This window comes from Phyllostomus hastatus, unplaced genomic scaffold (assembly GCF_019186645.2).
Source record: "Phyllostomus hastatus isolate PE091 unplaced genomic scaffold, TTU_PhHast_1.1 phas_contig_86, whole genome shotgun sequence".
In the NCBI taxonomy this organism is placed as follows: domain Eukaryota; kingdom Metazoa; phylum Chordata; class Mammalia; order Chiroptera; family Phyllostomidae; genus Phyllostomus; species Phyllostomus hastatus.
Window position 1 is genome coordinate 71,039,090 of NW_025333977.1, and position 14,344 is coordinate 71,053,433.

The 14,344-nt window shown below is 36.2% G+C and overlaps 1 pseudogene; it reads right to left on the reverse strand.

Moving 5' to 3' along the window:
• Positions 1–7,794: 7,794 nt before the first annotated feature.
• Positions 7,795–7,919, reverse strand: LOC123827670 (annotated as a pseudogene).
• Between the last annotated feature and the right edge of the window lie 6,425 nt (positions 7,920–14,344).

Consider the following 14,344-nt stretch of genomic DNA (forward strand, 5'->3'; position numbering starts at 1 on the left):
ACTGGGACTGAAATTTCACGGCATCTGATGATGATTCACTGCTTTGCTGTGTCATGAGTTTCATTCTGAAATGAAATACACTGTGTGGTTTCATTTGAAGCTTCATGTTGATGCAAAAAGGAAATGAACCCATATTGGGAAGTTAGGTTGAAATACATCATCATTAATAATAAAATACAATCCAACTGTTGTTCAGCTATCCTCCCCACCTCTGTTCTGGCATTACTAGGTTGTTCTATAATCTCAGGACACCTATCTGTCTTGCTGACTTGTCTAAGAACTTGTAAAGGGCAGGAATTGGGTCAAACAAATGGAAGGTATTCACTTGAATAAACAAAGTGAACATCCGCTGTAATGGAGTGAAATCCTCACTTCAAGCTCTTCTGGATAATTTTTGATGAGAAGACTCTGTCCTCAATGCATTTACACATTTGAATTAAGTAGTCTTGTTTATAGAAGCCATTTTACAGTATTAGTTTCATAATAATACTAACGTTCCCAAACTTGGGTATTTTCTTAAAACGATGAGAGAGGAAGAGTAGTGAGTGTAGGAAGTATAGTGGAAGCAAAGGAGATATGGTGAAAAATAAAGATGAATAATTTTTAAATTGGTTTTAATTTACCTCAATTTACTTCCATATTTTTTGAAGATGTCCAATGTTTGGAGTCTGTTCCAAAGATACTAGACTTGGTATTTGATTTCAAGGAACGTATACTCTTATGATAAGGAAGGAGACAGACAAAAGAGTTCTTAGGTAACCTGAGAAATTAGATAAGAAGAGAAGAACTGTATATAACAAAATATGTAACTGAATTGTGAGGTGTTGCAATTTAGCTTTTGGATACACAAGCTTTTAAGTCAGTCCAGGACTGAGGCTGGTTCAACTGTTACTAGCTCTGAGAACTTGGAGAAGGTACTTGACTCAGTTACTTATTTTTTATACAAAATAGAAATGAGAATTACAGCACACTATAAGGTTATGTTGTTTAAATGTAATTCACATACATTATGCATCCCACATGGAGTACCAAACCAATGAATGTGAGCTCTTAGTGATTAAATATGAGATTGGATAGGTTCTTTTGCATTGGTGTGTCAGGGCTCTTAGGATATAGTCCCAGCAGTGGAATTGCTGGGTCAAAAGGCAGTTCCATTTTTAGTTTTCTGAGGAAATTCCATATTGTTTTCCACAGTGGCTGCATCAAGCTGCATTCCCACCAGCAGTGCACTAGGGTTCCCTTTTCTCACATCCTCTCCAACACTTGTTTGTTGATTTGTTTATGTTAGCCATTCTGACCGGTGTGAAGTGGTATCTTGTTGTGACTTTAATTTGCTTCTTTCTGATGCCTAGTGATGCTGAGCATCTTTTCATATGTCTCTGGGTCCTCTGTATGTCCTCCTTGGAGAAGTGTCTGTTAAGTCATTTGCCCATTTTTTAATTTTTTTTTTGTCTTCCTGGAGTGGAGTCATGTGAATTCTTTTATATATTTTGGAGATCAAACCCTTGTCTGAGGTATCATTGGCAAATATGTTTTTCCATATAGCTGGTTCTCTTTTTATTTTAATGCTGTTTTCTTTAGCCATGAACAAGCTTTTTAATTTGATGAGGTCACATTTGTTTATTCTTTCCTTTATGTCCCTTGCTTTAGGGCACATATCAGTGAAGATGTTGCTGTATGGAATGTCTGAGATTTTCCTGCCTATGTTCTCCTCTAGGACTTGAACAGTGTCACGACTTATATTTAAATCTTTTATCCACCTTGAATTTATTTTTCTGTATGGTGTAAGTTGTTGTTTGAGTTTCATTTTTTTTTTTTGCATGTAGCTGTCCAGCTCTCCCAACACCATTTGTTGAAGAGGTTATTTTTACTCCATTTTATGCATCTTCCACCTTTGTCAAATATTAATTGAATATAGAGACTTGGGCTTATTTCTGGGCTCTCTGTTCTGTTCCATTGGTCTATGTGTCTATTTTTATGCCAGTAACAGGCTGTTTTGATTACAGTGGCCTTGTAATACAGTTTGATATCAGGTATTGTGATCCCTCCTGCTTTGTTCTCCTTTCTCAAAATTGTTGCAGCTATTTGGGGTCATTTATGGTTCCATATAAATTTCTGAAATGTTTGTTCTATATCTGTGAAATATGTCATTGGTACTTTAATAGGGATTGCATTGAATCTATAAATTGCTTTGGGTAGTATGGCCATTTTGATGATGTTAATTCTTCCAATCCATGCCTATGCAACCCAATGTTCATAGTAGCACAATTTATAATAGCCAAATGCTGGAAGCAACCTAAGCGCCCATCAGTAAATGAGTGGATCAAAAACTATTGTGCATTTCCACAATGGAATACTATGCAACAGAGAGAAAGAAGGAGCTCCTACCCTTTGCAACAGCATGGATGGAACTGGAGAGCATTATGCTAAATGAAATAAAGCAGGTGGTGAGAGGGACAAATATCATATGATCTCACCTTTAACTGCAACATAACCAACAAAAGAAAGCAGCAAATAAAATATACCCAGAGACATTGAAATTAAGAACAATCTCATAGTAACCAGAGGGGAGGGGGGAGGGCACAAGGAGGGGTAGGGTGTCTGGAACTACTATAAAGGACACATGGACAAAACCAAGAGGGAGGGTGGAAGCAAGGAAGGAAGGGAGGTAGGTTTGGCTGGAGTAGGGGGAGTGATAGGGGAAAAATGCAGACAATTAAATTGAACTACAATAAAATAATTTTTTAAAAATGTGAATGTGGAAAGAGGTAGGAAAATATCTCTAGTAACTGAGTTTATTTTAAAGTTCTGATGTTAGTACATGTAAAATATTAATTTTTTTTAAGAGCCGGCATTTGTTACTTATAGACTAATCAAAACCACTATGTAATTGAAAGCCATTAAAAATAAACATCAATCAGCACTACCTTTGACAAACTTTACTGAAGTAAATATCTTGAAACTTCTCAAAAGAGCACAGGTGAGAGTACAGACAGAGAGTTGCTTCATTTCTGACAACCAGGAAGACTGTTTTCATTGGCCAATTATAACCATGTCGTCCCAGGGAAGAGATGTGTACTTTTTAGAGAATTTTAGATTCTATGGGAATTAGCTGAAGAAATTGCTAAAGATTAGTAACTTTTCAAAACTGAATTTTTATTTTCTGGCCTATGTAAACATTTCTCTTTCTTTTATAATATGAACTCCAAATCTTTTTTGGAAAGCCTCTTTTTCTCTGACTTATTAATTCTTTGCCTTATGCTTCCTGAGAATGAGGCCAATCCATTGGAATTCTCTCAATATCTCCTGCAGGGGAGCCCTCTGGTCACTTTACCTACCTCAGAAGAAGATAGCTTGTTCTTTTACTTGCAAGAACACTGCTCTTGTTTCTGTTACTGCTTATCTCCTCTTCGTTTTACTTCACCCTTTATGTCCAATTTTTCTTTCATCTTCAGTATTTCCTCCTCTGCCCACAATAGGGTCAGGGCCCTCCTTTCCCTGAAGTAACCCTCCTCTGACCTTGCTACTCAATCAGGCCACAACTTATCTATATTCCATTCACCACCAAACTTCTCAAAGAGTACAAATTGTGCTTTCACTTCTTGTTCACACATTCTCTGCTTAACTTCTTTAATATGTCTTCTACCTCTACCCCTTTGTAAAATCACCTTCTGGAAGGTCATCAAGTGTTTCATATCCAACAAATCTAATAAGTTGTTCTCAGTCCTCGTTTACCTCCCACTGTCTGTGGAAATTTCACTTGTTGAAATTCTCCTCCTATGGCCTCTGTGGTGTGACATTCTGCTGGTTCTTTCATTTTTTTCTTAGAACTTCTGTCTCACTCTTGCATTAACTAGCTGCATTTTCTTCCTTGCTCTGCTCCATATTGAAGATATTCTCTTCTCTACATTCTTGGTTACTGGTAACTCCTCATCCACTCACATTGCTTTACCTTTAATCTCTTCTCCCTTCATCTCAAAATCTTTCTCCTGATGATTCCACAATCTAGCAATTTCCAACTGCTGCTAAAATTTTCTTAGATAATAAGCAAGGACTTCAAACTCAGCATATTGAAAAGTAAGGTCATTAACATACACTAACAAAACTCTAAGCCCTGTTTTTATTAATGACACCACTACTAATGAGTCATGTTTCAAAACTCAGAAGTAATTTTTTGTTTTTCTCACTTCTCATGCCCTATGCCTAATAAATCATTGAATATTGAAGGCTTTGTGGAACCCAGGGTGGGAAGAGCAGCTATACATCTAGGTTCAAATCATGGTTTTATTACACTTTTGGCCTTGAGAAAACTACTTATGATCATGGAGTCTTGATATTTTTATCTATAAAATGGGAAAAGAACAGCCCTATATGGCCAACTATGAGGGTTGGATGGAAGCTTCACATTTTATACTAACTGTTCAAGAAATAGTAATCCCATTCTTTTCCATGACCCTGGTTATGTGCCTCATACCTTTTTTTCTTTTTCTTTAAATGGAATCATGTTTATCAAGGTATTTCATGCCATTCCTGACATGTAGGTGTTCATCACATGTGTTTTCTCCTTCCTTCCTTTTGTTATTTCCTCTTCAGTTCAGACCTGCATTGTCTATTGTCTGGGCAATTAATGTGACTCCTGCAAAGCTCTAGCTCCTTCCCTGGATATTTGAGTTGACCTTACAAACTTTTGACTGTTTCTCCTTCCTGAGACATTCTCAGACTAGGCACTGCCCTGCTCAGAAATCTTCATGGTTTCATTATTTCCCAGAAAATGAAGTAGGAGAACTTATAGTCCAAGTTATCTTCAAAGTTATCTTATATGTAAAAATTTTCCCATACATGACCTACATTTTGGCCAAGTGGTACCACTGTCTCCCTTTCACATGTCCTTACTTTTCCATTCTGCTGCCCTTCCACCTGGGTCTGGATGGCACCTAAGTAGTCTCTGTCTGCCAATCCATTTCTACCAAGATGCTCTTCCCTCATCACCCAAATACTTGGAACTTATCTCTCCTTTGACCCCACAAAGACTTTGCACTTATTATCCTCACATTATTCCCCATTTTAGTGGTTATTTATACACTGTTCACACTTACCCATTCTCCCTCCATAAGACAACAGCTTTTTGAGACTGTGTCTAATTAATATATCTGTTTTTTTGAAGTAGCTAGTATTGTTGGCTCTCAATACATTTTGGCTTAATAAAGTAATAAAACTTTGATATACTGACCCATTTGTACAAGTGAATGCTGTATATACAACAGAACCGCTGTTTATGGGAAGCAAAAGAGAAAAGAGGAATAATAATGAGAAGAAAAAAGAAAGGCAGTCACTTGGAGAATGAGATAATTACTGTCTGTTTGGGTCAGAAAAGTAGGAAATGAAGCATAATTCCTAAGAAAAACAGCAATAACTAGGATTACACTGACAGTGTGAGGGGGTTTTGAAAACAGTCTCTATTCTTATCCCATTCTAATTCTTGGCAGAACATAATGATTAATATTCTAAGGCAAAAGATTTGCTGGCAAACTGCCTTGTGTTTGAAAATAGAGGGAACGCCCAGGCAAGAATGAGATGTGGTAAAGAGGAAATGACTGTCCTGAAAAGGAGCTCTAAGTCATCACAGGAGCAGCCCAAATCCCGGCATGTGTCAGGCAGGCTGATGTGATCTTGGTGCTTCATTTCTCCCTGTGTAAGGCCCCCTGTCACTTTGACATAAGCAGAGATAAAGCAGCCTAAGGATGTGGAGGGGTCTAAGGTTTTGAAGACTATAAGGACTGAGTATTTAATGATCTCAATAAAATCCTGTTATTTGTGCCCTACAGTTTGTGAGAGAACTTTTCCAAGTCTTCACTAGGGTGACAGAATTTCTCCATGGGTGAGATCCAAGAGGAAGGTAAGCACCTCAGAAAAGGCCTAGGCTCACCAGATCACTCCATCACATCGGGGCCAATAGGCTCACCTTGGCTGACATGGGATAACAGGCATTTCATACTCTTCCAGAAGCCATTTGTTTCACAGTCTCAAATCATTAAATAAGAAGCTGATGTATTTCCAGGAGGTCTTTGAGCATGCAAATGATACATGATTTTAAAAACTTCTTCAGGATGAGCCAGGCCTTTCTTCTAGTTAATACAGCTTACATCTATGTGGTTGAAAAAGTTCCATTTCATAAGAACTTGTAGAAAAAGAAAACACATGTTTAAGATAATACAAAATACAAATAGTTCTACTGAACACATTTTGAAAAGTTGAAGAAAGCTCCCAGGAAGCATGCTTTTGGTGAATTTTGCAAAAATTGCTTGGGCCTTCAGGATTTATGATGGCTCAGCTACGATCATCACCCTCCTGAAGATTTGTGTCTTACCTGTAAATACATGCCAATACCTCAGGGAAAATTTATTTACCCACCATTTTGTCATCAAATACACTATCATAAATATAGGAAGCAAAGACTGAGGAGAATGGCCAAGTTATTAACACTGATGTTTTAATTCAAATGCAAGTTCAAAAAAGTCGAATTAACTTCATTCTCCCAAATAATCATTTATACTTTCTGAGCCATAAAAATGAATTATTGGACACGATGCTCTTTCACTTGCTGTCCTCTGCTTCACTTTATTTTCTCCTAGTATGGAGGCTTTGCTACTTAAGGGGATTCTAACATTGCTTTGGAGGGGAACCTGAAACAATTTCTATTTAGCATTTTTGATTGGGCTTTTCATTGCATTCTGCTGCTCTTCCTTAAAATTTGCATGATTGATTTTTAAAGAATTCTGCTAGCATCATGGTCTCAGACAATCATTATTCTAGGATTTCTTGAACAAGGGTCACAAAACTTAAATCTCCAAAATACTAAAGAAAGCACTTTAAATTAGCATGTGAGATCAACCTCTGATCGCCTTCTGGTGATTTACTGCTTGTTTGACAGGATATTGCAATCATGCTTTCCACTACCAGGTTCATGTGGGAAAACTCAGGAACCACTCCTTAACTGTCACGTATGTGGACAATTTCAGGTTTTTCTGAATTTCCCTCATTATCTTCTGTATTTTCACTGGTTTCAAGTTTACTCATCAAACTTCCTGTTTTTAACCACTGATCCATACTCCCAGTTGAAAAATACAATTTGAAACTACTCACTTGAGAAAGTTAAATGTAGTATAAATTTACAACACAAAACCGCTCCAAATTTGGGGTTATTTTGTGTTATGGGAAAATTTGGTGTGTTTAGAGAAAGAACTAAACATAGATATGCATTTATTAAAGAAGTATTTGAAATCTCATAATTGCGATGGTAATTTAACTGATCTATAGGAATGTGTGTGTGTGCATGCATGCAAAAGTTAGAGAAAAATCTACTGATTCTTAATGGGACAAACTCATTAAAATATGAATATTAACTTTATTGACTGTGGATTTGCCCAGAGATTACGTAACCTGAGAAACTACTGCTACTCTTCCCACCAGGTAGTGACACCTACATAACCTGTTCTCATCTTATGTATCTTTTCAGCTGTGCTTACTGTGGAGGGCATGTGTGTACTCCATAATGCACAAAATCTGGAGCAGAGGCAGTGGGGTCTTGACCATCTTAGACCAATCAAGTACTCTTTTATATAATCAGGGGATTGAGGCTAAAACTTTCTAGTTTAGTCCAGTTCTGTATTGTTGGAGTCAGAATCCTAAGATGCCCACAGTCTTCCTTTAGGTGGATGTGGTGTTAACCTGTGGCTACTTTGGAAAAGCAATACTGGCTGATAATACCTATTAATACCCTCTGATGTATTATGAAAAATCTGCTCCTTTGCAAAATCAACATAGATCACTATGTTCTGTTTTTTTCTTCTGTTTTCAATTAGCAATGATCATGCCTCAGATAAACCTCACTGGCTATGATGCTACCACTGAGTAAAGCTTGAATTCTTATATTTACTTTTCTGACTCTTCTGTCAGGCATTTAGATATTATTTCTCCTTGCAATTTTGGTACCCATATGAGAAAAGAAAAAGAGTCGTGATTCTACCCAGTTCTGCCTATTGTGGGTTCCCCCCTTTATGTACCGGCCCTTGGGGACATTCTAGTTGATGGTGTACCATGAATACGTCTTGATAATTGAGAACATACTGGCTTCCCAACATATCTTGTCAGAGATGTTAGCCTTTTCCTTTAGTTTAGTTGTGATAATGTCACAGCATTTTAAAGGAACTCCAGCAAAAACTAAGGGTGGAATATGGTGGGCATGGAGGGGTAGAATTATGAAAGAGCATAGAAATCAATAAACTAAAAAATGAAAAAGAAAAAAATAAATCGAAGAATTCATTTAGTGTTGGGTTCTGATCTGTCCCTGATGTCTAGACAAGATCCAATGTGGCTAGGACAGCTTTGGAGCAGGTGGTCCCTGGCCCCTGGACTAGTTTTAAACCTCTCTGTATTGTGTACACATATTTGAATGAGAGACAAATTGAAAAAAAAGACACTAAAAGTGCAAGCTACAGAACAAAAAAACTCACTTAATTGGAACATCATCAAAGTGAAAACTTTTGTCCTGCAAATGATACTATCAAGAAAGTAATAAGATAACCAAAGCAATGGGAGAAAATATTTGCAAATCACATTTCTGATGAAGAATTTTTATCCAGTACATAAAAAGTATTTACAACTTACAATAAGTAGGCAAATAATCCAGTTAAAAATGAGGAAAGGAATTGAATAGAAGTTTATATTGATATAGAAATGCTCAATAAGCACATAAAAAGACTCAATATCATTAGTGATTAGGGAAATGCAAATCAAAACCACACTGAGATACCACTTCTCACCCACTAGGAAGGCTAAAATGGAACTTCAAAAACACACTAACAAGTGTGTGTGCACATGTACATATGTATGTATCTTTTACTGGACCTCTGTTTCTTTGTAATAATTTGCATAGGTTAGGCCATGTGGGACATTAGTTACATTTGTCTTTCACTGCTGTGGCACTTTACACTTTACTATGACCTTTACCAATATTATTATCTGCCTCATTTGATCCTTGCCACAATGTGAGGTTGGCAGATTAGTTTATTATTTTCTCTTTTGAAGATAAAGAAGCTCAGGCTCAGAGATGAGAAGGGACCTGCCATAATCATCCTGTAAATGGTTAAACTAGGATTTAATTCAAATTCTCTTTACAAGATCCCATGCTACTTTTTACTACAATATTTCAGTAACTTTAAAATAGTACATTCATCTATATTACTTCGTTTAAATTCCACAGTCACTCAATGAGGTGAGTATGTGTATTTTACAGTTGCAGAACATAATTTTCAGAATGACCAGAAATTTTATTTCAAGCTCTGCCACTCAGTTACTTTGAACAAATTATTAAACTTCTCTGATTCTAAGCGTTTTAATGAGTCAATTAAAGGCTCCTATTAAATGATCTCAAAACTCCTGTCTAAGCCTACTGTTCTATGACTCTATCATTTAGTATGTACCTTCCTTCGCAGCTTTGAGATGCTTTTCCAGCTGTGGTGAACGAATTTCTGTTGTGTGTTCTGCACTTACTTACTGAGTTATTTCTTAAACCTAATGCACATTCTGAAAAGACTGGTCAAGGTCAGGGAGCAGACTTTAGCTGTGGAACAGTGCCTAAGTAGCTGAACAATATGGGGGTTAATTTTATTGGTTTAATATATTGTCTTGGGCTCTCAACTAATTAAATTACTCACAGACTCCTTAGAATGTAATCATTTTACACTGATTAAACAACAAAATCCTAACACATCACTGTTAACCTTTTATGGTAAATACCGTGTCTAACATTTTTACAACAAAGAGTTTCTGCTGTACCAGCACTTTGAAAGCTGGCTGTGGAAAAAAAAATGCTTAATTTCTACTTCAGCAGGAAGAGTGCACCAGAAGAGATTCTTCTTTTATTTCCCATTTCCTTTCTGCACAATATGTCATTTGTTTTCATTTATTTATAAACATAATACATTGATAATTGATTTTAAAAGATGTTAAAAAACACTTCTCATATTTTCACATTTCCTTGCCACTTGAAAATGAAGTAGTGGCTAGATATCGTCAAAGTATTTCTAGCTCAAGAATTCTGTGGCCTTTCCTTCACGGAAATACAAAGGTAGAGTTTAGCTCTTTCTGGGATATTGGTTTAGGAGAATTAGTGGGTGTGAATGTTGCCTAACAGTTTTTAAGTTATCTGTATAATCATTTGATAACAACCAATCAAGTTTCAGATTTGGTCAATATTTCCCCTATGACCCAAGAATCAGTGATCTTATCAGTTAGAGCACTTAAAAATATCTTAATTTTTCTATGCTTTTTTCTCTTTCTTCTGTTGAAACAATCTATAAATACACTAATACTGCTTTTTGTTCATTGGTTATGTGGGAAATTCTAGCCTTCCCTTTTTCCAAGAATTGAGTGATTTCTCTGAAAGAGGAGAGCTGTTAGTGGTGGGCTTAATTAAAACCAGAAAGTCTTAATATATGGGAAAATCTTGAGAAATAGGAGAGTTAAATTTAGGAAAACTTATGTTTGGCCATCTTCCTTTTGATGTCTCTTTAAAGGCTATTAAGACTCAAGAGTAGTGGTTCTCCAGAGACCCCAAAGAGCCAAGGCAATCTTGAGAAAGAAGAACATAGTTGGAGGTATCATGCTACCAGCTATCAAACTATACTACCAGACTATAATAATCAAAAGAGCATGGTATTGGCATAAAAACAGACATATACCTTAATGGAGAAGAATAAAGAACCCAGAAATTAACCCACAACTTTATGGTTAATTAATCTATGACAAAGGAAGCAAGAATACACAATAGGGTAAAGATAATCTCAATAAATGCTGTGAAAAAGGTTGGACAGATGCATGTGGAAAAGTGAAAATGGATCACTTTCTTATACCACATACAAGAATAAACTAAAAATGAATTAAAGACTTAAATGTAAGACCCCAAACCATAACAATCCTAGAAGGAAATGTAAGGAGTAAATTCTCTTACATCACTCTTAGGAATGATATTTTGAATATGTCTCCTTGGGCAAAGGAAATGAAGAAAAAATAAACAAATGGGACTACACAAAACTAAAAATTTTTGCACAGCAAAGGAAACCATCAACAAAACAGACAACCTACTGAATGGGAGAAAATATTCTCCAATTATACATCTGATAAGGGGTTAATATCTAAAATTTTTTAAGAACTTGTGCACCTTAATACCAACCCCCACCTCCCCCCTAAAAACAACCAATTTAAAAGAGGCAGAAGACTAGAACAGACAGTTCTCCAAAGCAGCCAGCCATACAGATGGCCAATAGACATATGAAAAGATGATCAACATTACTAATCATCAGGGAAATGAAAATCAAAACCACAATGAGATATCACCTCATGGCTGTCAGAATGGTTGTCTTCAATAAACAAACAGTAAGTGTTGGTGAGGATGTGGGTAGTATGGAACACTCGTGCACTGTTGGTGGGATTATAAACTGATACAACCACTATGGAAAACATTATGGAGGTTCCCCCCAAAATTAAAACTAGAACTGCCGTATGACCCAACAACTCCACTCTAGGTATTCATCAGAAGAAAATTAAAATATTAACTTGGAAAGGTATGTGTACCCCTAAGTTCATTGCAACATTATTTACAATAGCCAAGATATGGAAGCAACCTAAGTGTCCACCAATAGATGATTGGAGAAAGAACTGGTACATATATTCAATGGACTATTACTTAGCCAATAAAAAAATGAAATCTTGCCATTTGAGACAACATAGATGGATCTGGAGGATATTATACTAAGTGAAATAAGTCAGACAGAGAAAGACGAATACCATTTGTTTTCACTTATATGTGGAATCTAAAAAAAAAACAAAATAAATGAAGAAACAAAACAGAGGTAAATTCATAAATACAGAAAATAAACTGATGATTGCCATATGGGAAGTGGCTTAGGGGAATAAGTAAAAAGGGGGAATGAATTAAAATGTACAATTTGCCAGTTATGAAGACAGCCATGGGGATGTAATTTACAGCATAGGGAATATAGTCAATAATATTATAATATCTATATATGTTGTCAGATGGGTACTAGATTTATTGGGGTGATCATTTTGTAAGTTACATAAATGCCTAATCACTATGCTGTATGCCAGAAATTAATATAATATTATATGCCAATTATAATTAAAAATAAAAATGTTATTTAAAAAAGAGTAGTGGTTCTCCCATCCAATGATAGTGAAGGGATAAAGTCCATCAGGAGACATAAGAGTATGAAGCTTTCTTTGAAAAGTATGAAGAACTAGTCAAATGTATTATGTTAAATTTCCAACACAGTCTCATAGAGCCAGGAAACTTTGATTCTTAACGGAGGCAATGGCTCTTTCTGAGATGGGTTTACAGATGAGCTATACCTTCTTCAATGAGAGAGTTTAAACCTATTTATGAAGTCATATTATGAAATATTTCCTCCAATTAGTCAGACCTCAATTATTTTATTTCATGACATGTATAAATTTCTTTACTAATATTAAGAAACAAAATAAAAAGCCCTGTAATAAAAAAGTACACCTAAAAGATGAAGAGATACATAGTCTTTCAAAAATCTTTTAGAGAGATTATGAGCTAAAAAGTTTGAAACCATGATGCAAGAATATGCTGCATTAGGACAATTGGAGCTGACTGTTGTTTCACAATTATCATGGGGATTTGGGTATATTTTATAACCTAAGAATTTTTTAAAAAAAATGTTTGTAAGAGTTTATTTGAGCGAAAATTGATGATTGCTGGGAAGCAAGATCTCAAATGCTGCAAAGTGATAGTTTTGCAGTTTTCTTTATGCATTTGGAATTATGGAGGGAATGTGAGGAAACTACATGGATATGGGAGAAAGCAAGGCACAGATTGATTATAAGATAGTTAACAAGGTTTTATGCTTTATTTTTTATTTCATTTTTTTATTTATTGATTTTTGAGAGAGAGAGAAGGAGTGATATCAATTTGTTGTTTCACTTTTTTATGCATTCATTGGTTTTGGTATGTTCCCTGACCAGGGATGGAACCCACGACATTCATGTATTGGGACAACTCTCTAATCAACTGAGCTAACCTGGCCAGGGTAGTTATGTGCTTTCTTGAGGGTGGTTGCTTCCAGAGGGTCTAAAAAAGAGGATTACTCTGGCATATCAAAGGCATGTTAACCTAGATGCACAAGAACAATGGACAGGGCTGGTTTTTGTTAATGGACTGAAAACAATGTAGGCCTGAAACATGACTACCCACCATGACCTTCCCAGTTAGGAATTTATGACCAGAACACCCTGTGAGGTTACATTTCATCACTGGACTTTTCAGTTTTAATACAGAACCTCTCCCTTTTATCCTCCACACACACACACATATGTTTTAGAGTAGTGATGAGCCTGAATCCATGAGGGGGCTTTTTTGGACTCCGTTTTAGTGCAGTCCCCACCACACTCTTACACCTCCTCTCATCCTACAATCAAAGGAAACACACTGAGCCAGAAAACATGTTACAAACCCAGCTGTGGAGCCTCATTATCACACTGTCCACAGGCTCCAAGATGATTATGAAAGTTCTGGACATGCCACCCTAAAAGATACTGCTTTGGCCTATTGATTATTCTGAGATGTAAGCCCTTGAAAAACAGCATATACAGAGAGGCTTTCTCTGAACTCCCCTTATCTGCCTACAGACAGCTCTTCCAAAAGAAAATTGTCATAAATTTCCTCCACAGGAATCTTATCACAAGGGAGGGTACTAGAAGTGACAACCAGACAAACTTTGTCACAAAGTATCATATCTCCCATCTCTACTTCTTAGGGCCCATTCAACTTTTAATAAATCATTACTCTGTCCTGAAATGTCTACATCCTCCCTTCCTCCCTTGCCTTTTATTAAGACAGTGTATAAGTTCCCAAATCTCACCCTTTGGGGGGGGCATTTCTTTTGTTTTCCTGTGATGTCCCTGTGCACATATTAAAAAACAATAGATTTTTATATCTTTTCTCCTGTTAGTCTGCAGGTTGTGCCAGTTTATTTCATAGACCCAAGTATCAAACCTAGGAGAATAGAGGAAAAGCTTTTTCCTACTCTACAATTACAAATGAGGCTACTTATGGAATTCTTTACATATTTCCATATTAAACTCATGGACCTTGTTCAATATGCACCAGCCCTAAACATAACTGTTCACTACTGAACAGAACTGTATAGAGTTAACCTAAAAATAGAAGGCCTTTCAAAGTAGTGTTCCTGGTATAGCTATTCTTATTGATCTCAAGTAAATGCTTGTTATCTCTCTCTTT